The sequence below is a fragment of the Ranitomeya imitator genome, chromosome 5, assembly GCF_032444005.1.
Source record: "Ranitomeya imitator isolate aRanImi1 chromosome 5, aRanImi1.pri, whole genome shotgun sequence".
Lineage (NCBI taxonomy): Eukaryota > Metazoa > Chordata > Amphibia > Anura > Dendrobatidae > Ranitomeya > Ranitomeya imitator.
The window spans coordinates 496,472,669-496,495,809 of record NC_091286.1 but is presented as its reverse complement, the minus strand read 5'-3'; positions in this window follow the sequence as shown (position 1 = coordinate 496,495,809).

Sequence of the window (23,141 nt, the reverse complement as noted above, 5' to 3'; positions counted from 1 at the left end):
ACCAAGGACCGCCTGACGTTGGCGGAACTCGGATACCCAGGAGGAGGCACCTAAGCCAAAGGCTCGGCCCGGAACCAGCTGACGGTGCTGGAACCAGGTGGTGGACCCCAAGGCCCACAGGAGAGGAGAGAACAGCTAGGCCGCGAGGCAGCCGCAGTTACCGAACCCCAACAGTCCTACAGGGGGAGCTGGGCCTACTGGCACTACAGAAAAAGCCTTGACTACCAGTTCACGCAGCCCACATAGGAAGCTCCTAAACTGGAGGCACCCTGGAGTTGGCTAACCCGACCGCACCACGACGGGGCAAGCATAGGCGTCTCAGCGAGCTTGACACAACCCGGAAACAGCTGACGGTGCTGAAACCAGGCTTGGCACGAGGGAGTACCTGTGACAAGAACACTGCCGAGAACCAGCTGGCGGTGCTGGAACCCAGATGCGTTGCCCCAGTGTGCAAGAGCCAATGGCACGACCGAGGACCAGCTGGCGGTGCTGGAACCCGGTTACTAAGCTGTAGGTGCCCGCGCTTAAAAGCACTACCAAGGACCGCCTGACGTTGGCGGAACTCGGATACCCAGGAGGAGGCACCTAAGCCAAAGGCTCGGCCTGGAACCAGCTGACGGTGCTGGAACCAGGTGGTGGACCCCAAGGCCCACAGGAGAGGAGAGAACAGCTAGGCCGCGAGGCAGCCGCAGTTACCGAACCCCAACAGTCCTACAGGGGGAGCTGGGCCTACTGGCATTACAGAACCAGCCTTGACTACCAGTTCACGCAGCCCACATAGGAAGCTCCTAAACTGGAGGCACCCTGGAGTTGGCTAACCCGACCGCACCACGACGGGGCAAGCATAGGCGTCTCAGTGAGCTTGACACAACCCGGAAACAGCTGACGGTGCTGAAACCAGGCTTGGCACGAGGGAGTACCTGTGACAAGAACACTGCCGAGAACCAGCTGGCGGTGCTGGAACCCAGATGCGTTGCCCCAGTGTGCAAGAGCCAATGGCACGACCGAGGACCAGCTGGCGGTGCTGGAACCCGGTTACTAAGCTGTAGGTGCCCGCGCTTAAAAGCACTACCAAGGACCGCCTGACGTTGGCGGAACTCGGATACCCAGGAGGAGGCACCTAAGCCAAAGGCTCGGCCTGGAACAGCTGACGGTGCTGGAACCAGGTGGTGGACCCCAAGGCCCACAGGAGAGGAGAGAACAGCTAGGCCGCGAGGCAGCCGCAGTTACCGAACCCCAACAGTCCTACAGGGGGAGCTGGGCCTACTGGCACTACAGAACCAGCCTTGACTACCAGTTCACGCAGCCCACATAGGAAGCTCCTAAACTGGAGGCACCCTGGAGTTGGCTAACCCGACCGCACCACGACGGGGCAAGCATAGGCGTCTCAGCGAGCTTGACACAACCCGGAAACAGCTGACGGTGCTGAAACCAGGCTTGGCACGAGGGAGTACCTGTGACAAGAACACTGCCGAGAACCAGCTGGCGGTGCTGGAACCCAGATGCGTTGCCCCAGTGTGCAAGAGTCAATGGCACGACCGAGGACCAGCTGGCGGTGCTGGAACCCGGTTACTAAGCTGTAGGTGCCCGCGCTTAAAAGCACTACCAAGGACCGCCTGACGTTGGCGGAACTCGGATACCCAGGAGGAGGCACCTAAGCCAAAGGCTCGGCCCGGAACCAGCTGACGGTGCTGGAACCAGGTGGTGGACCCCAAGGCCCACAGGAGAGGAGAGAACAGCTAGGCCGCGAGGCAGCCGCAGTTACCGAACCCCAACAGTCCTACAGGGGGAGCTGGGCCTACTGGCACTACAGAACCAGCCTTGACTACCAGTTCACGCAGCCCACATAGGAAGCTCCTAAACTGGAGGCACCCTGGAGTTGGCTAACCCGACCGCACCACGACGGGGCAAGCATAGGCGTCTCAGCGAGCTTGACACAACCCGGAAACAGCTGACGGTGCTGAAACCAGGCTTGGCACGAGGGAGTACCTGTGACAAGAACACTGCTGAGAACCAGCTGGCGGTGCTGGAACCCAGATGCGTTGCCCCAGTGTGCAAGAGCCAATGGCACGACCGAGGACCAGCTGGCGGTGCTGGAACCCGGTTACTAAGCTGTAGGTGCCCGCGCTTAAAAGCACTACCAAGGACCGCCTGACGTTGGCGGAACTCGGATACCCAGGAGGAGGCACCTAAGCCAAAGGCTCGGCCTGGAACCAGCTGACGGTGCTGGAACCAGGTGGTGGACCCCAAGGCCCACAGGAGAGGAGAGAACAGCTAGGCCGCGAGGCAGCCGCAGTTACCGAACCCCAACAGTCCTACAGGGGGAGCTGGGCCTACTGGCACTACAGAACCAGCCTTGACTACCAGTTCACGCAGCCCACATAGGAAGCTCCTAAACTGGAGGCACCCTGGAGTTGGCTAACCCGACCGCACCACGACGGGGCAAGCATAGGCGTCTCAGCGAGCTTGACACAACCCGGAAACAGCTGACGGTGCTGAAACCAGGCTTGGCACGAGGGAGTACCTGTGACAAGAACACTGCCGAGAACCAGCTGGTGGTGCTGGAACCCAGATGCGTTGCCCCAGTGTGCAAGAGCCAATGGCACGACCGAGGACCAGCTGGCGGTGCTGGAACCCGGTTACTAAGCTGTAGGTGCCCGCGCTTAAAAGCACTACCAAGGACCGCCTGACGTTGGCGGAACTCGGATACCCAGGAGGAGGCACCTAAGCCAAAGGCTCGGCCTGGAACCAGCTGACGGTGCTGGAACCAGGTGGTGGACCCCAAGGCCCACAGGAGAGGAGAGAACAGCTAGGCCGCGAGGCAGCCGCAGTTACTGAACCCCAACAGTCCTACAGGGGGAGCTGGGCCTACTGGCACTACAGAACCAGCCTTGACTACCAGTTCACGCAGCCCACATAGGAAGCTCCTAAACTGGAGGCACCCTGGAGTTGGCTAACCCGACCGCACCACGACGGGGCAAGCATAGGCGTCTCAGTGAGCTTGACACAACCCGGAAACAGCTGACGGTGCTGAAACCAGGCTTGGCACGAGGGAGTACCTGTGACAAGAACACTGCCGAGAACCAGCTGGCGGTGCTGGAACCCAGATGCGTTGCCTATTAAAGATTGTCTTCCTAGAGCCCCAACTAGCGGTGTTGGAGCTAAGGGTAAGCAGGGGGAGCAGAGTGTAGGCCGAAGCCTGCACTGGAGGCAGCTTTGTGTCTGCGTTGCGTTTGAAGGACACTTTGCCGGCTACACACTGGGGGAACAGCTGGCGTTGCTGAACCCCACTAACACAATGGCGTGTGTTTTTCTCTGTGCAGCTAGCACTTGCGGTCAAAAACTAGCGATGTTAGAGCCCGTGTTGAAGCAGGAGGAGGAGGAGAGGAGCAGAGTGTAGGCCGAAGCCTATTTGAACCAATTTCAAAGGAAACCTTTAACCCCCCCTCAGGTGTTACAAAGTACAAGAGACACACCTTGTGCAGTATTAATGCTGCACAAGTGAAAGGTTGCTCTATTAATTTGTCTACTTGCACACGCTGAATGAAAGACGTACACAATTTAGCCCATTCTACAGTCAAACTGTAGTGGATGCGTGACTTGGCTTTTTAAGGAGACGCAGCACAGGTGTCCCAAATAACGCCTTGGTGCTTGGCGCAGCTTCCTGAGCGTTGTTATTTGCTGTACAGGAGTCTGCGCTCTTGTGTTATCCCTTGGCAATGCCCTGTTAGAGCTGCCCGTCTTATGACCTCATTTCATGTTGGCCGGTGCGGTTAACGATGGCCATAAATCCCAGACCCACAGTGCCTTTTCATAAAGTCACACTGCGGTGCTGTGATTCGTGGCCTTGAGCAGTAAATATTTTGGCCGCTCACACACGTCCTTACACCTGCTTCAGACTGGGCGGCCTCTGCTGATCCCTTCTCGCATGCCGCGGCCATGAGGCTGCACAGTCTGAAGAAGGCAGAAGGAGATGAGTTAAGACAGGTGAAGATATGCACTGCTCGTGCCCATCAATCACACCCTCGCAGTCAAAATAAGACAACGAGGAGCATTGTTTCAGGTAGGGCGGACGCACAGGCGCAACAAGCCAACCAATGATGTCAGAAGACGGGAAGCGCTACCAAGGGGGGTGCTGCGTATCATTAGAAAGGAAAGTCACACCTCAGGGACAGTGGAATGGTCTCAATGAGACACATTTTGTACGTTTTGAGTTCCACGTGGGCAAGGACAAAAAGTCAGCCACCCTGTACAAATGCAGCAGTACTGCTGTACAAGGTGGCTGTTATACATAGAAACACCTGGGGGTGGGGGGCAGGCTCCCTTCAATTTCAGTTCATGTGCCTGCGTGGCGTTTGCAGGACACGTTGCCAGCTACACAGCAGGGGAACAGCTGGCGGTGCTGAACCCCACTAACACATTGGCTGGTGTTTTTCTCTGTGCAGCTAGCATGTCCGGGCAGAAACTGGCGTTGTTTGAGCCCAGGGTCAGCAGGAGGAGGAGAGGAGCAAAGTGTAGGCCGAAGCCTGCACTGGTGGCAGCTTTTGGTCAGTTGTGCCAGCGTGGCTTGTGCTGGACACGATGCCGACTACACAGCAGGGGAACAGCTGGCGGTGCTGAACCCCACTAACACATTGGCTGGTGTTTTTCTCTGTGCAGCTAGCATGTCCGGGCAGAAACTGGCGTTGTTTGAGCCCAGGGTCAGCAGGAGGAGGAGAGGAGCAAAGTGTAGGCCGAAGCCTGCACTGGTGGCAGCTTTTGTTCTGTTGTGCCAGCGTGGCTTGTGCTGGACACGTTGCCGACTACACAGCAGGGGAACAGTGGCGTTGCTGAACCCCACTAACACATTGACTGGTGTTTTTCTCTGTGCAGCTAGCATTTCCGGGCAAAAACTAGCGGTGTTTGAGCCCAGGGTCAGCAGGAGGAGTAGAGGAGCAGAGTGTAGGCCGAAGCCTAGTTGAACCAATTTCAAAGGTTACCTTTAACCCCCCCCTCAGGTGTTGCAAGGTACAAGAGCCACACCTTGAACAGCATTAATGATGCACAAGTCAAAGGTTGCTCTATTTAATTTTGCTCCTTGCACACGCTGAATAAAACACGTACACTATTTAGCCCATTATACTGTCAAACAGTAGTGGAGGCGTGACTACTAGTCTTTTTAAGGAGACGCAGCACAGGTGTACAAATTTACACCTAGGTGCTGTGCGCAGATTCCTTACCGTTGTTATTTGCAGTACAGGAAACTGCGTTCTTGTGTTATCCCTTGGCAATACCCTGTTAGTGCAGGCCGTCTCATGACCTCATTTCATGTTGGCCGGTGCGGTTAACGATGGCCATAAATCCCAGACCCACAGTGGCTTTTCCTAAAGTCACACTGCGGTGCTGGGATTCGTGGCCTTGTGCAGTAAATATGTTCGCCGCTCACACATGTCCTTACACCTGCTTCAGACTGGGCGGCCTCAGCTGATCCCTTATCGCATGCCGAGGCCATGAGGCCGCACAGTCAGAAGAAGGCGGAAGGAGGGGAGTGAAGACAGGGGAACATATGCACTGCTCGTGCCCATCAATCACACCCTCGCAGTCAAAATATATGAGACAACGGGGGGCGTTGTGTCGGGCAGGGGGGACACACAGGCACAGCCAGCCAACCAATGATGTCAGGAGACGGGCAGCGCTAACAATGGGGGTGCTGCATGTCATTAAAAAGTAAAGTCACACCTCAGGGACATTGTAATGGTCTGTAATGAGACACATTTTGTACTTGTTGAGTTCCACGTGTGCAAGGAGAAAAAGTCAGCCACCTTGTACAAATGCAGCAGTACTGCTGTACAAGGTGGCTGTTATACATAGAAACACCTGGGGGGGTGGGGGGGCAGGCTCCCTTCAATTTCAGTTCATGTGCCTGCGTGGCGTTTGCAGGACACGTTGCCAGCTACACAGCAGGGGAACAGCTGGCGGTGCTGAACCCCACTAACACATTGGCTGGTGTTTTTCTCTGTGCAGCTAGCATGTCCGGGCAGAAACTGGCGTTGTTTGAGCCCAGGGTCAGCAGGAGGAGGAGAGGAGCAAAGTGTAGGCCGAAGCCTGCACTGGTGGCAGCTTTTGGTCAGTTGTGCCAGCGTGGCTTGTGCTGGACACGATGCCGACTACACAGCAGGGGAACAGCTGGCGGTGCTGAACCCCACTAACACATTGGCTGGTGTTTCTCTCTGTGCAGCTAGCATGTCCGGGCAGAAACTGGCGGTGTTTGAGCCCGGGGTCAGCAGGAGGAGGAGAGGAGCAGAGTGTAGGCCGAAGCCTGCACTGGTGGCAGCTTTTGGTCGGTTGTGCCAGCGTGGCTTGTGCTGGACACGATGCCAACTACACAGCAGGGGAACAGCTGGCGGTGCTGAACCCCACGAACACATTGACTGGTGTTTTTCTCTGTGCAGCTAGCAGTTCCGGGCAGAAACTAGCGGTGTTTGAGCCCAGGGTCAGCAGGAGGAGTAGAGGAGCAGAGTGTAGGCCGAAGCCTAGTTTAACCAATTTCAAAGGTTACCTTTAACCCCCCCTCAGGTGTTGCAAGGTACAAGAGCCACACCTTGAACAGCATTAATGATGCACAAGTCAAAGGTTGCTCTATTTAATTTTGCTCCTTGCACACGCTGAATAAAACACGTACACTATTTAGCCCATTATACTGTCAAACAGTAGTGGAGGCGTGACTACTAGTCTTTTTAAGGAGATGCAGCACAGGTGTCAAAATTTACACCTAGCTGCTGTGCGCAGATTCCTGAGCGTTGTTATTTGCTGTACAGGAGTCTGCGCTATTGGGATCCCTTGGCCATGCGCTGTGAGCGCTTCCTGTCTTCTGACCTCATTTAATGTCGGCCGTTACGGTTAGCGATGGACATGAATCCCAGACCCACAGTGTGTTTTCAAAAAATCACACTGCGTGGCTGGGATTCGTGGCCTTGTTCAGTAAATATGTTTGACGCTCACAAATGTCCTTACACCTGCTTCAGACTGGGCGGCCTCATCTGATCCCTTATCGCCTGCCGCGGCCATGAGGACACCCAGTCTGAAGAAGGCGGAAGGAGATGAGTGAACACAGGCAAACATATGCACTGCACATGCCCATCAATCACACCCTCGCTGTTCAAAAAAATAAGACACCGAGGGGCGTTGTTTCGAGCAGGGCAGACGCACAGGCGCAGCCAGCTAACCAATGATGTCAAAAGACGGGCAGCGCTAACAAGGGTGGTGCTGCGTATCATTAGAAAGGAAAGTCACACCTCAGGGACAGTGGAATGGTCTCAATGAGACACATTTTGTACGTGTTGAGTTCCACGTGGGCAAGGAGAAAAAGTCAGCCACCTTGTACAAATGCAGCAGTACTGCTGTACAAGGTGGCTGTTTTACATAGAAACACCTGGGGGTGGGGGGCAGGCTCCCTTCAATTTCAGTTCATGTGCCTGCGTGGCGTTTGCAGGTCACGTTGCCAGCTACACAGCAGGGGAACAGCTGGCGGTGCTGAACCCCACTGACACATTGACTGGTGTTTTTCTCTGTGCAGCTCGCATGTCCGGGCAAAAACTGGCGGTGTTAGAGCCCAGGGTCAGCAGGAGGAGGAGAGGAGCAATGTGTAGGCCGAAGCCTGCACTGGTGGCAGCTTTTGGTCAGTTGTGCCAGCGTGGCTTGTGCTGGACATGATGCCGGCTACACAGCGGGGGAACAGCTGGCGGTGCTGAACCCCACTAACACATTGGCTGGTGTTTTTCTCTGTGCAGCTAGCACTTCCGGGCAGAAACTGGCGGTGTTTGAGCCCAGGGTCAGCAGGAGGAGGAGAGGAGCAGAGTGTAGGCCGAAGCCTGCACTGGTGGCAGCTTTTGGTCAGTTGTGCCAGCGTGGCTTGTGCTGGACACGATGCCGACTACACAGCAGGGGAACAGCTGGCGGTGCTGAACCTCACTAACACATTGACTGGTGTTTTTCTCTGTGCAGCTAGCAGTTCCGGGCAAAAACTAGCGGTGTTTGAGCCTAGGGTCAGCAGGAGAGGAGCAGAGTGTAGGCCGAAGCCTAGTTGAACCAATTTCAAAGGTTACCTTTAACCCCCCTCAGGTGTTGCAAGGTACAAGAGCCACACCTTGTGCAGCATTAATGCTGCACAAGTAAAAGGTTGCTCTATTTGTTTTGCTCCTTGCACACGCTGACTAAAACACGTACACTATTTAGCCCATTATACTGTCAAACAGTTGTGGAGGCGTGACTTGTCTTTTTAAGGAGACGCAGCACAGGTGTCAAAATTTGCACCTAGGTACTGGGCGCAGATTCCTGAGCGTTGTTATTTGCTGTACAGGAGTCTGCACTATTGTGATCCCTTGGCCATGCGCTGTGAGCGCTTCCTGTCTTCTGACCTCATTTCATTTCGGCCGTTGCGGTTAGCGATGGACATGAATCCCAGACCCACAGTGTGTTTTCAAAAAATCACACTGCGTGGCTGGGATTCGTGGCCTTGTGCAGTAAATAGGTTTGCCGCTTACACATGTCCTTACACCTGCTCCAGACTGGGCGGCCTCAGCTGATCCCTTATCGCCTACCACGGCCAGGAGGCCGCACAGTCTGAAGAAGGCGGAAGGAGATGAGTTAAGACAGGCGAACATATGCACTGCTCGTGCCCATAAACCACACCCTCGCTGACAAAATAAATATGACAACGAGGGGCGTTGTTTCTAGCAGGGCGGATGCACAGGCGCAGCCAGCTAACCATGATGACAAAAGACGGGAAACGCTACCAAGGGGGGTGCTGCGTATCATTAGAAAGGAAAGTCACACCTCAGGGACAGTGGAATGGTCTCAATGAGACACATTTTGTACGTGTTGAGTTCCACGTGGGCAAGGAGAAAAAGTCAGCCACCTTGTACAAATGCAGCAGTACTGCTGTACTAGGTGGCTGTTATACATAGAAACACCTGGGGGGGTGGGGCCAGGTTCCCTTTAATTTCAGTTCATGTGCCTGCGTGGCGTTTGCAGGTCACGTTGCCGGCTACACAGCAGGGGAACAGCTGGCGTTGCTGAACCCCACTAACACATTGGCTGGTGTTTTTCTCTGTGCAGCTAGCACTTCCGGGCAAAAACTAGCGGTGTTTGAGCCCAGGGTCAGCAGGAGGAGGAGAGGAGCAGAGTGTAGGCCGAAGCCTGCACTGGTGGCAGCTTTTGTTCTGTTGTGGCAGCGTGGCTTGTGCTGGACACGTTGCCGACTACACAGCAGGGGAACAGCTGGCGGTGCTGAACCCCACTGACACATCACCTAGTGTTTTTTCTGTGTAGACAACACTTCCAGGTGGCAACTGACAGTGTTGAAACCCAGGGAATCAAAGAGGAGCAGAGTGTAGGCCGAAGCCTGCAGTGGAGCAAGTTGAAAGGGAACCTTTAACCCCCCCCCCAGGCATTTGTTGCTGAAAGAGCCATCTTGTACAGCAGTAATACTGCACATGGAAAATGGTGGCTCCGAAAATTATGCTCCTTGCAAACGCTGAAGTACACACTCATATAATGTGTCCCCTCACACCGTCAAACCATCCCGGAAGTGGGACTTTCCTTTGTAATGTGACACAGCACAGCCGTCATTCCAACCCCCTTGGTGCCGGGCGCCACCTCCTCAACGTTGTTTGGTTCTGTCACGGAGCCCGCGCTGTAATGTTATCCCTTGGCCATGCACAGTTAGCGGTGCCCGTCTTCTGACATCATGTAGGTGTCAGGCTGGCAGTGCCTGTGCGTCCAAGCTGCCCGAGATCCAACCTTGCAGTGTCATCTAATGTAGTCCCACTGCGGGCCAGGGATCCATGGGCATGCGCAGTGCATATCATCGCCTCTCACTCACCTCCTTCCTGCTTCTTCAGACTGTGCGGCGTCACGGCCGTGGCATGCTATTAGGGATCAGCTGACGCCGCCTAGTCTGAAGAAGCATGAAGAAGGGGAGTGAGAGGCTAGTATATGCACTGCGCATGGCCATGGATACCAGGCCCACTGTGGGATCACATTAGACGACACTGCGAGGTGTGATTTCGGGCAGCGTGGACGCACAGGCGCAGCCAGGACGACAACAAATGATGTCAGAGGACGGGCAGCGCAAACTGTGCATGGCCAAGGGATAACATAACAGCGCAGGGTCCATGACGGAATCAAACAACGCTAAAGAGGCAGCGCACGGTGCCAAGGGGGTAGCAATGACGGCTGTGCTGCGTCACATTACAAAGGAAAGTCCCACCTCCGGGACGGTTGGATGGTGTGAGGGGACACATTACATGAGTGTGTAGTTCAGCGTTTGCAAGGAGCATAATTTCAAGAGCGACCTTTCCCTTGTGCAGTATTAGTGCTGCACATGGTGGCTCTTTCAGTAACAAACGCCTAGGGGGGGGGGGGACAGGTCCCCTTACATTTTAGTTGTGCCAGCGTGGCGGTCGCATGACACGTTGCCGGATACACAGCTGGGGATCAGCTGACGTTACTGAACCCCAATAACAGAGGAGCGACTGTTGACTGTGCACACAGCACTTCCAGGCACCAACTGGCGGTGTTAGAGCCCAGGGACAGCAGGAGGAGCAGATTGGAGGTATTGCCGCACACACAGCTGGGGATCAGCTGACGTTACTGAACCCCAATAACAGAGGAGCGACTGTTGACTGTGCACACAGCACTTCCAGGCACCAACTGGCGGTGTTAGAGCCCAGGGACAGCAGGAGGAGCAGATTGGAGGTATTGCCGCACACACAGCTGGGGATCAGCTGACGTTACTGAACCCCAATAACAGAGGAGCGACTGTTGACTGTGCACACAGCACTTCCAGGCACCAACTGGCGGTGTTAGAGCCCAGGGACAGCAGGAGGAGCAGAGGAACAGAGTGTAGGCCGAAGCCTGATTGGAGCAAGTTGAAAGGAAACCTTTAACTCCCCCCCCCAAGACGTTTGTAGCTGAAAGAGCCATCTTGTGCAGCACTAAGGATGCAAAAGGAAAAGGTTGCTCTTTTAATTATGCTCCTTGCAAACACCGAAGTAAACACTAAAAATGTGTCCCTTTATACCGTTAAACCGTTCCGGAGGTGCGAATTTCCTTCGTAATGGGACACAGCACAGCTGTCATTCCTATCCCCTTGATGCCGTGCGCTGCCTCCTCAGCGTTGTTTTAAGCTGTCATGGAGCCTGCGCTGTTCTGTTAGCCCTTGGCCATGCCCAATTAGCGCTGCCTGTCTTCTGACATAATTTGGTGTCAGGCTGTCAGTGCCTGTGCGTCCACGCTGCTCCAGATCCCACCTCGCAGTCTCGTCTAACGTAATCCCACTGCGGGCCTTGGAACCATGGGCATGCACAGTGCATAACCTCGACTCTCACTCCCCTCCTTCCCTCTTCTTCAGACTGTGCGGTGTCACGGCCGTGGCATGCTAGGGATCAGCTGACGGCGCACAGTCTAAAGAAGGCGGAGGGAAATGAGCGAGAGCCCGAGGGGAAGATATGCACTGCGCATGCCCATGGATCCCAGGCCCGCAGTATGACTCAATCAGAAGACACTGCGAGGCGGGATCTCGGGCAGCGCGGCCGCACAGGCGCAGCCAGCCTGACACCAAATTATGTCAGAAGACAGGCAGCGCAAATAGGGCATGCCCAAGGGATAACAGAACAGCGCAGGCTCCGTGACAGCTTAAAACAACGCTGAGGAGGCAGCGCATGGCACCAAGGGGGTAAGAATGACGGCTGTGCTGCGTCACATTACGAAGGAAAGTCCCAGCTCCGGGACGGTATAACGGTATCAGTGAACACATTTTATAAGTGTTAAGTTCTGCGTGTGCAAAGAGCTAAAAAAAAAGAGCTACCTTTTCCTTGTGCAGCATTACTGCTGCACAAGATGGCTCTTTCAGTAACAAACGACGGGGGGGGTGGGGGGGACAGGTTCCCTTACATTTAGGTTGTTGTGCCTGCGTGGCGGTCGCAGGACCCATTGCCGGCTACACAGCTGGGGATCAGCTGACGTTACTGAAACCCAATAACACTGGGTCGTATGTTTTTACTGTGCAGCCTGCACTTCTGAGCCGCAACTGGCGGTGTTGGAGCCCAGGAATAGCAGTTCAGGTGGTAGAAAGATGAACACAGCAGGAGACCTGGATGACACCCAATTACTTAATCAGGCAGAGGAGTGGCAAATTCCTGCGAGATCCAGGCCTGGTTCATTTTCAGGAAAGTAAGCCGGTCAACATTATCGGAGGATAGTCGCATGCGACGGTCTGTTAGTACACCACCTGCGGCACTAAAGACACGTTCCGATAAGACACTAGCCGCAGGGCAAGCCAGCACCTCCAATGCATACTGGCTTAGCTCTGGCCATGTATCCAGCTTAGAGACCCAAAACTTGAATGGGGAAGAGCCGTCTGGGAGTACAGTAAGAGGGCAAGCCATGTAGTCTGTCACCATCTGACGGAACCGTTGCCTCCTGCTGACTGGAGCCGCCGGTGATGGTGTAGACATTTGGGGCGGGCACACAAAAGTGTGCCAGAGTTGTGCCATACTGGGCTTGCCTTGGGCAGAGGCACTGCTTCTGCTCCCTCTTTGGGCAGAGCCTCCCCCACTGCCTCGACGCACTGAGCTGCTTTGTAAAGCACTAGCAGCACTCCTCTCAGTTGGACAGGAGAAGATGATGGAATTCACCAGTGTGTCGTGGTACTCCCGCAATTTACGCTCCCGGGTCAACGCAGGGATGAGGTTTTGGACGTTGTCCCGGTAGCGAGGATCGAGGAGGGTGAACACCCAATAATCAGGCATGTTGAGAATGTGGTCGATGCGGCGGTCGTTTTTCAGGCACTGCAGCATGAAATCCACCATGTGCTGCAGAGTGCCAACTGGCCCAGAAACGCTGTCCCCTGCTTGAGACATGATCTCTGCCCGCTCGTCATCACCCCACCCTCGCTGTACACACTGACCACTGGACAATTGTGTCGCTCCCTCCTCTGGACGGAGCTCTTCCTCCTCCATTGACTCCTCCTCATCCTCCTCACAAATTGGCCCCTGCGTACCCCTTTGTGAGGAACCACGTGGCGCTGACTCTCCAGAAGCTGATGGAAAAGGTGACTCCTCATCCTCCACCTCTTCCACCACATCATCCCTTAACCCTTGCAAAGTTTGCTGAAGCAGGCAGATAAGGGGGATAGTCATGCTGACTAGTGCATCATCTGCACTTGCCATCCGCGTGGAATAATCAAAAGGACGCAAAACCTGGCAGACGTCCTTCATAGTGGCCCACTCTGTGGTTGTGAAGTCTGATCGGCGCTGACTGCGACTTCTTTGCGCCTGATGCAGCTGGTACTCCATAACTGCTTGCTGCTGCTCACACAACCGCTCCAACATATGTAACGTGGAATTCCACCGGGTAGGTAGGTCACATATGATGCGGTGTTCCGGAAGGCGGAATCGGCTCTGCAGAGCAGCAATGCGGGATATGGCCAAGCTGGAACGCCGCAAGTGAGCACACTCTAGGCGGACCTTGTGCAGCAGGGCATCAAGATCCGGATAGTCCCTCAGAAAACTCTGCACAACCAAATTGAGCACATGTGCCAGACATGGGATGTGAGTGAGGTTGCCAAGGGCCAAAGCTGCCACCAGATTTCGGCCATTGTCACACACTACCATGCCTGGCTGGAGATTCGCTGGCAGTAACCACACATCGCTCTCCTGCTTGATGGCATTCCAGAGCTCCTGCGCTGTGTGGCTTCGATGCCCCAATGAAACTAGTTTCAAGACGGCCTGCTGACGTTTGGCCACGGCTGTGCTCATGTCGGTCATAGGTAAACGTTCACGGGTCCATGTGGAGGTGGACTGTGACGGATCCTGCAGAGAGGAATCAGAGGAACTGGTGTAAGAGGAGGAGTCGATGCGCACAGACTGGATTCCTGCAATCCTTGGAGTGGGCAGGACACGCATCGGTGGTGAGGTGGACCTTGCTACTGACGGCGTTCAGTAGCGCATGTTTTATGTTTGCCTCAACATGCCTGTGCAGGGCAGGGACAGCCTGCCTGCTGAAGTAAAAGCGGCTGGGCACCTTGTACTGTGGGACTGCCAATGCCATCAAGTCACGGAAGCTGTCAGTCTCCACCAGCCTGAACGAGAGCATTTCCAGGGACAACAGTTTGGCAATGCCTGCATTCAGAGCCTGTGCTTGGGGGTGGTTGGCCGAGAATGCCCGCCTTTTCTCCCATGCCTGGACTACCGATGGCTGTAGAGTAGACTGGGAGTGTGAGGATGACTGGGAAGGTGGTGCTGTGGGTGGAATTACACTAGGTCTCTGGACAACAGTGGAGGAAGAGGCAACACGAGATGAAGAGGTGGTAGCTGCCGCTGTTGGTTGGCCTACGTCTTCACTGTGTTTCTGTAACTCCACCGCGTGCCTGTTCCGCACATGTTTCCACATATTTGTGGTATTGAGGTTGCTGACACTTTTACCTCTTTTTACTTTCTGATGACACAGCTTGCATTTGACAAAACAAATGTCATCTGCAACTGTGTCAAAAAAGGACCAGGCACTGCAAGTCTTGGGAGCGCCCTTTTTGGCTTTGGAAAGAGACAGGCTCCTAACGGGTGCCAAAGTGGAGGCTACAGGCTCCGCAGTCTTCCCCCTCCCTCTCCCTCTTTGGCCCGTAAGGGGAAGCTCTTCCTCAGAGCTGCTCCCACCACCTTCCTGTTCCTCACGCCACGATGGGTCAAGGACCTCATCATCTCCACTACCCTCTGCCACCAACTGCTCCTCCTGGGTAGTCTCGGCAGCACAGTACGCATCAGAAAGCGGCACCTGAGTTTCATCATCAGATGCGTACTGCGCTGTGGTCACCGGAGGCACTGGCCCACCTGCCTCTTCAGAGTCAGAGAGATAAAGCTTTTGGGCATCACTGCACACTGCCTCTTCTTCCATTTCTCCAATGCTGCTTGGCTGGCCCCCTGTTTCCAAGCCAAGAGATTCAGAGAACAGAAGTAGAGACGGCTCCTGTCCTGGGCTCTCTGACTGCCTGGCCAATTTGGCAGGTGGTGAAGAGACAGATGGCTGCTCTCCAGTGCTCTGTGCCTGAGAGGATGTGGCACTAACTGAAGTCGATGCCGAGGCGTTAGCTGCCATCCACCCGACAACGGCTTCAATTTGGTCTTCACGTAGCAGCGGTGCACGGCGCTCTCCGACAAAGCTGCGCATGAAGGACTGTTCCCTGCTGAAACTGAGTGACGACGAGTCACCGGCGCCCGCAGCAGGCACAGAATCACCACGTCCTCTCCCTGCTCCTCTCCCTGCTCCGCGCCCACGCCCACGTGCCTTACTCCCTGCCCTCTTCATCTTGGTTGACAGATAAAGATAAGCAGAAAAGTACTAAGGCCTTAGTGTGCTTATTCCTGAAATGCTCCTCCTAACAGGTGTAAGAAACACTAATGTTGTAAATTGTGGACTAAACTTTATTATTTTTCAAATGTGGCCTACACAAGTGTTAAGTTGTGTTTGGTGAACTTAACTTTTTTTTTGGTGCAGATCGGGCTACAGAGCTAGTTTAAATCACACGGAGACCGTGCAGACAGCCGTAAACGGCGCTGCAAGGCCAAAAAACCCTCCTCTCGGTTATCCTATATAGTGTTTTTCCACTATTTAGCTGGATACGAGTGGAAAGACACTAATAGGAATTTTTTTTTTCAAATTTTAAACAGGCTGCACTATTTGAAAAAAAGTAAAATTTTTCTCAAGGTATGAGGCAGTAACGAACCCTGAGCTGAATCCAACCGGCTATGGCTGCACACAGACTACAGGGCGAGCTGGGCTCACACGGAGACCGTGCAGACAGCCGTAAACGGCGCTGCAAGGCCAAAAAAACCTCCTCTAGGTTATCCTATATAGTGTTTTTCCACTATTTAGCTGGATACGAGTGGAAAGACACTAATAGGAATTTTTGTTTTTCAAATTTTAAACAGGCTGCACTATTTGAAAAAAAGTAAAATTTTTCTCTAGGTATGAGCCAGTAACGAACCCTGAGCTGAATCCAACCGGCTATGGCTGCACACAGACTACAGGGCGAGCTGGGCTCACACGGAGACCGTCCAGACAGCCGTAAACGGCGCTGCAAGGCCAAAAAACCCTCCTCTAGGTTATCCTATATAGTGTTTTTCCACTATTTAGCTGGATACGAGTGGAAAGACACTAATAGGAATTTTTTTTTTTCAAATTTTAAACAGGCTGCACTATTTGAAAAAAAGTAAAATTTTTCTCAAGGTATGAGCCAGTAACGAACCCTGAGCTGAATCCAACTGGCTATGGCTGCACACAGACTACAGGGCGAGCTGGGCTCACACGGAGACCGTGCAGACAGCCGTAAACGGCGCTGCAAGGCCCAAAAACCCCCCTCTAGGTTATCCTATGTAGTGTTTTTCCACAATAGAGCTGGAGACTGGTGGAAAAACACTAATAGGAAATTTGAGAAAAAATGTGCAGCAGGCTGCACTAAGAGCAAAAAAGGACAACTGTGTGAGGCAGTGTGAACCCCCCCTGAGCTGAATACAACCGGGTGTATGGCTGCACACAGACTACAGAGTGAGCTGCACACACACACACACACACAGAGACCTTGCAGAATGCTGTTAAAACAGCGCTGCAAGGCAAGAGCAAGGTGAACAGTGAAGAACACACAGCGTTTTGCTAAATTAGCCTTTGGAAAGGAAAATAAAGCAATTAGCTAGCTCGACTGGCCCTCAGTTAGAAAACATAGCGTCCTGTCCCTAACTGAAATCACAGCAGAGTGAGCGCAAAATGGCGGCAGCGTTTTTTATAGTGCAGAGTGACATCATTTCAGCAGCCAATCCAAGCCTTGCCAGTACTTACATGCCCACCATGCTAAACAGGATGTGCCCACACTTCCAATCATTCCTCATTGGCTGCTGCGTTCAGTTTGAATTCTGGGAACTTTCGATTCCGGTATCCGATACGCGGGAAGTATCGGAATTCGGTATCGGAATTCCGATACCGCAAATATCGGCCGATACCCGATCCTTGCGGTATCGGAATGCTCAACACTAGTGCTGATGCAAAGCAGACATTTGGTAAATGTTATTCATTAATGTTTTGTTGCGGTATGACTATCTGGATTAAAGGGATAATCATTCAAAGTTTGAAAATTGCTAATTTTTTAAAATTTTTCTAAAATTTCTGATATTTTTTTATAAATAAACACAAAACATATCGACCTAAATAAACCATTATCATAAAGCATAATGTGTCACAAAAAACATCTCAAAATCACTGTGATTTGTTAAAGCATTCAAGAGTTATTAACACATAAGGTGACACTGGTCAGATTTAAAAAATTTGGCTCCGTCACTAAGTTAAATGAGAAGGTGTGTCCAAACTTTTGGTCTGTACTATATATATATATATATATATATATATATATATATATACATGCACACGGAGCATCAATTTCCGGAGATGAATGAAAGCAGCATCAGCTCTATACACAGCAATCTGGAGGTAGTAAGGGGATGCACTTTACATTTCTCCTTCAGTCCCCTGCTGGTAAGTAATTGCTCCCAGCATGCTTGCTTTAAGGATTTTGCAAGGATAAAAATTTTAGGATTGTATTTATAAGGGGATTATAAGATTATTACGAAGATTATTTTGCTTCAATAGCCACATTGTGTTCTTATATTCATTAATAGCAGCATTACTTGTCATTCCTTACCGTAATTGCCAATGACACAAGATGCTGTTTTATCCATATTACCGTATATACTCGAGTATAAGCTGAGATTTTCAGCCCATTTTTTTGGGCTGAAAGTCCCCCTCTCGGCTTATACTCGAGTCATACCCGGGGGTCAGCAGGTGAGGGGGGCTGGGGCTGTCTAGTTATACTTACCTGCTGCTGGCACGGTCCTTTCACGTCCCTGCTTCTTCCAGCGCTGCAGATTCTTCCTGTATTGAGCGGTCACATGGTACCGCTCATTACAGTCATGAATATGCGGCTCCACCTCCCATAGAGGTGGAACCGCATATTCATGACTGTAATGATCAGTAACTGTGATCGCTCAGTACAGGTAGAAGATGCAGCGGTGGAAGAAGCAGGGACCGCACCGGGAGCAGGTAAGTATACGGGGAGGGGAGCGCTGCGCGATATTTACCTGATCCTCGTTCTGGTGCGGCTCCATCTCCAGCGTCCTCTAACTGTGACACTCAGGTTAGAGGGCGCGGTGATGTAGTCAGTGCTCGCCCTCTGCTGAGCGTCAGTGCTGGAGACAGAGCCGCACAAGGAGCAGGTAAATATTGAAAGCGCCGGCGTCCTGAGCGAAGAGAGGTGAGTATGTGATTTTTTTTTTATTGCAGCAGCAGCATTATATATGGCACAGCTTTCTATGGAGCATCTATGGGGCAATAATGAACGGTGCAGAGTATTATATATGGGGCACAGCTTTATAAGGAGCATCTATGGGGCAATAATGAACAGTGCAGAGCATTATATGTGGCACAGCTTTATATGGAGCATCTATGGGGCAATAATGAACGGTGCAGAGCATTATATGTGGTACAGCTTTATATGGAGCATCTATGGGGCCATAATGAACGGTGCAGAGCATTATATGTGGCACAGCTTTATATGGAGCATCTATGGGGCAATAATGAACGATATAGAGCATTATATGTGGCACAGCTTTATATGGAGCATCTTATGGGGCAATAATGAACGGTATGGAGCATCTGTTTTTATTTTTGAAATTCACCGGTATGTTGTGAATTCTGTTGTTAAGCTCCCTCCTGTGGTCATGAATGGTACTTCGGCTGGTTCTGTCCATGGGCTTCCTCTGGTGGTTGTGAGTGGGGCTGCGGCCTCTGAGGTTCCTTCCACAGGTGACGAGGTTAATTTGTTAGCTGGCTGCTCTATTTAACTCCACCTAGATCATTGCTCCATGCCACCTGTCAATGTTCCAGTATTGGTCTAGTTCGCTCCTGGATCGTTCTTGTGACCTGTCTTCCCAGCAGAAGCTAAGTTCCTGCTTGTTTTTCTCTGTTTGCTATTTTTTCTGTCTAGCTTGCTATTTTGATTTTTGTCTTGCTTGCTGGAAGCTCTGGGACGCAGAGGGAGCGCCTCCGCACCGTGAGTCGGTGCGGAGGGTCTTTTTGCGCCCTCTGCGTGGTCTTTTTGTAGTTTTCCTCTGTCTGTTCAGTAAGTCGGGCCTCACTTTGCTAAATCTATTTCATCTCTGTGTTTGTAATTTTCATCTTAACTCACAGTCATTATATGTGGGGGGCTGTCTGTTCCTTTGGGGAATTTCTCTGAGGCAAGGTAGGCTTTATTTTTCTATCTTTAGGGCTAGCAAGTTCCTTAGGCTGTGTCGAGTTGCATAGGGAGCGTTAGGAGCAATCCACGGCTATTTCTAGTGTGTGTGATAGGATTAGGGATTGCGGTCAGCAGAGTTCCCACGTCTCAGAGCTTGTCCTGTATTATTAGTAACTATCAGGTCATTCCGTCTGCTCTTAACCACCAGGTCCATTATTGTCCTCACCACCAGGTCATAACAGTACAGGTGGCCCAAAGTACTAATGCATCTCAATAGAGGGATAAGAGAAGTTCTGAGACCATTTTTTTTTCTTTGCAGTGTGTTTTGTCTCTCTTTTCCCCTTTACCTCTGGGTGGTTCAGGATACAGGTGTAGATATGGACATTCAAGGTCTGTTCTCTTGTATGGATAATCTCACTGCAAGGGTACAAAACATTCTAGATTTTGTGGTTCAGAATCCGATGTTAGAGCCTAGGATTCCAATTCCTGATTTGTTTTTTGGGAATAGATCTAAGTTTCTGAATTTCAAAAATAATTGTAAATTGTTTCTTGCTTTGAAACCTCGCTCCTCAGGTGACCCTGTTCAACAAGTGAAAATCATTATTTCTTTGTTACGTGGCGACCCTCAAGACTGGGCATTTTCCCTTGCGCCAGGAGATTGCGTGATGTTGATGCGTTTTTTCTGGCGCTTGGATTGCTTTATGATGAACCAAATTCAGTGGATCAGAAAATCTTGCTGGCTCTGTGTCAGGGTCAGGATGAGGTAGAGATATATTGTCAGAAGTTTAGGAAGTGGTCTGTACTCACTCAGTGGAATGAATGTGCGCTGGCAGCAATTTTCAGAAAGGGCCTCTCTGAAGCCCTTAAGGATGTCATGGTGGGATTTCCCATGCCTGCTGGTCTGAATGAGTCTATGTCTTTGGCCATTCAGATCGATCGACGCTTACGTGAGCGCAAAGCTGTGCACCATTTGGCGGTATTCTCTGAGCATAGGCCTGAGCCTATGCAATGTGATAGGACTTTGACCAGAGCTGAACGGCAAGAACACAGACGTCAGAATGGGCTGCGTTTTTACTGTGGGGATTCCACTCATGCTATCTCCGATTGTCCTAAGCGCACTAAGCGTTTCGCTAGGTCTGCCACCATTGGTACGGTACAGTCGAAATTTCTTTTGTCCGTTACTCTGATTTGCTCTTTGTCATCCTATTCTGTTATGGCATTTGTGGATTCAGGCGCTGCCCTGAATTTTATGGACTTGGAGTTTGCTAGGCGCTGTGGTTTTTTCTTGGAGCCCTTGCAGTGTCCTATTCCATTGAGAGGAATTGATGCTACGCCTTTGGCCAAGAATAAGCCTCAGTACTGGACCCAATTGACCATGTGCATGGCTCCTGCACACCAGGAGGATATTCGCTTTTTGGTGTTGCATAATCTGCATGATGTGGTCGTTTTGGGGTTGCCACGGCTACAGGTCCATAATCCAGTATTGGATTGGAAATCTATGTCTGTGTCCAGTTGGGGTTGTCAGGGGGTACATGGTGATGTTCCATTTTTGTCTATTTCGTCATCCACCCCTTCTGAAGTCTCGGAGTTTTTGTCGGATTACCGGGATGTATTTGATGAGCCCAAAGCCAGTGCTCTACCTCCTCATAGGGATTGCGATTGTGCTATCAATTTGATTCCTGGTAGTAAGTTTCCTAAGGGCCGACTGTTCAATTTATCTGTGCCAGAACACGCCGCTATGCGGAGTTATATAAAGGAATTCTTGGAGAAGGGTCATATTCGCCCATCGTCATCACCATTGGGAGCAGGGTTCTTTTTTGTGGCCAAGAAGGATGGTTCTTTGAGACCTTGTATTGATTACCGCCTTCTTAATAAGATCACAGTCAAATTTCAGTACCCTTTGCCGCTGCTGTCTGATTTATTTGCTCGGATTAAGGGGGCTAGTTGGTTCACCAAGATAGATCTTCGTGGTGCGTATAATGTTGTGCGTATTAAACAGGGCGATGAATGGAAAACAGCATTTAATACGCCCGAGGGCCATTTTGAGTACCTGGTTATGCCATTCGGGCTTTCCAATGCTCCATCTGTGTTTCAGTCCTTTATGCATGACATCTTCCGAGAGTACCTGGATAAATTCCTGATTGTATATTTGGATGATATTTGGTCTTCTCGGATGATTGGGAGTCTCACGTGAAGCAGGTCAGAATGGTGTTCCAGGTCCTTCGTGCTAATTCTTTGTTTGTGAAGGGGTCTAAGTGTCTCTTTGGAGTTCAGAAAGTTTCATTTTTGGGTTTCATTTTTTCCCCTTCTACTATCGAGATGGACCCTGTTAAAGTCCAGGCCATTTATGATTGGACTCAGCCGACATCTGTGAAGAGTCTGCAAAAGTTCCTGGGCTTTGCTAATTTTTATCGTCGCTTCATCAGTAATTTTTCTAGTGTTGCTAAACCGTTGACTGATTTGACCAAGAAGGGTGCTGATGTGGTCAATTGGTCTTCTGCGGCTGTGGAAGCTTTTCAGGAGTTGAAGCGTCGTTTTTCTTCTGCCCCTGTGTTGTGCCAGCCAGATGTTTTGCTCCCGTTTCAGGTCGAGGTTGATGCTTCTGAGATTGGAGCAGGAGCTGTTTTGTCGCAAAGAAGTTCTGATGGCTCAGTGATAAAACCATGTGCCTTCTTTTCTAGAAAGTTTTCGCCTGCTGAGCACAATTATGATGTTGGCAATCGAGAGTTGTTGGCCATGAAGTGGGCATTCGAGGAGTGGCGTCATTGGCTTGAAGGAGCCAAGCATCGTGTGGTGGTCTTGACGGATCACAAGAATTTGACTTATCTCGAGTCTGCCAAACGGTTGAATCCTAGACAGGCTCGTTGGCCGCTGTTTTTCTCCCGTTTTGATTTTGTGGTTTCGTACCTTCCGGGCTCTAAGAATGTGAAGGCTGATGCCCTGTCAAGGAGTTTTGTGCCCGACTCTCCGGGTGTTCCTGAGCCGGCGGGTATTCTCAAAGAGGGGGTAAATTTGTCTGCCATCTCCCCTGATTTGCGGCGGGTGCTGCAAAAATTTCAGGCTGACAGACCTGACCGTTGCCCAGCGGAGAAACTGTTTGTCCCTGATAAATGGACTAGTAGAGTTATCTCTGAGGTTCATTGTTCGGTGTTGGCTGGTCATCCTGGAATCTTTGGTACCAGAGATTTGGTGGCTAGATCCTTTTGGTGGCCGTCTTTGTCGCGGGATGTGCGTTCTTTTGTGCAGTCATGTGGGACTTGTGCTCAGGCTAAGCCCTGCTGTTCTTGTGCCAGTGGGTTGCTTTTGCCCTTGCCGGTCCCGAAGAGGCCCTGGACGCATATTTCTATGGATTTTATTTCGGATCTCCCTGTCTCTCAAAAGATGTCGGTCATTTGGGTGGTTTGTGATCGCTTCTCTAAGATGGTCCATTTGGTACCCTTGTCTAAATTGCCTTCCTCCTCTGATTTGGTGCCGTTGTTTTTCCAGCATGTGGTTCGTTTACATGGCATTCCAGAGAACATCGTTTCGGACAGAGGTTCCCAGTTTGTTTCGAGGTTTTGGCGATCCTTTTGTGCTAGGATGGGCTTGATTTGTCTTTTTCCTCAGCTTTCCATCCTCAGACAAATGGCCAAACCGAACGTACTAATCAGACTTTGGAAACATATCTGAGATGCTTTGTTTCTGCTGATCAGGATGATTGGGTGTCCTTTTTGCCTTTGGCTGAGTTCGCCCTTAATAATCGGACCGGCTCGCCTACTTTGGGTTCGCCGTTTTTCTGCAATTCTGGTTTCCATCCTCGTTTCTCTTCAGGGCAGGTTGAGCCTTC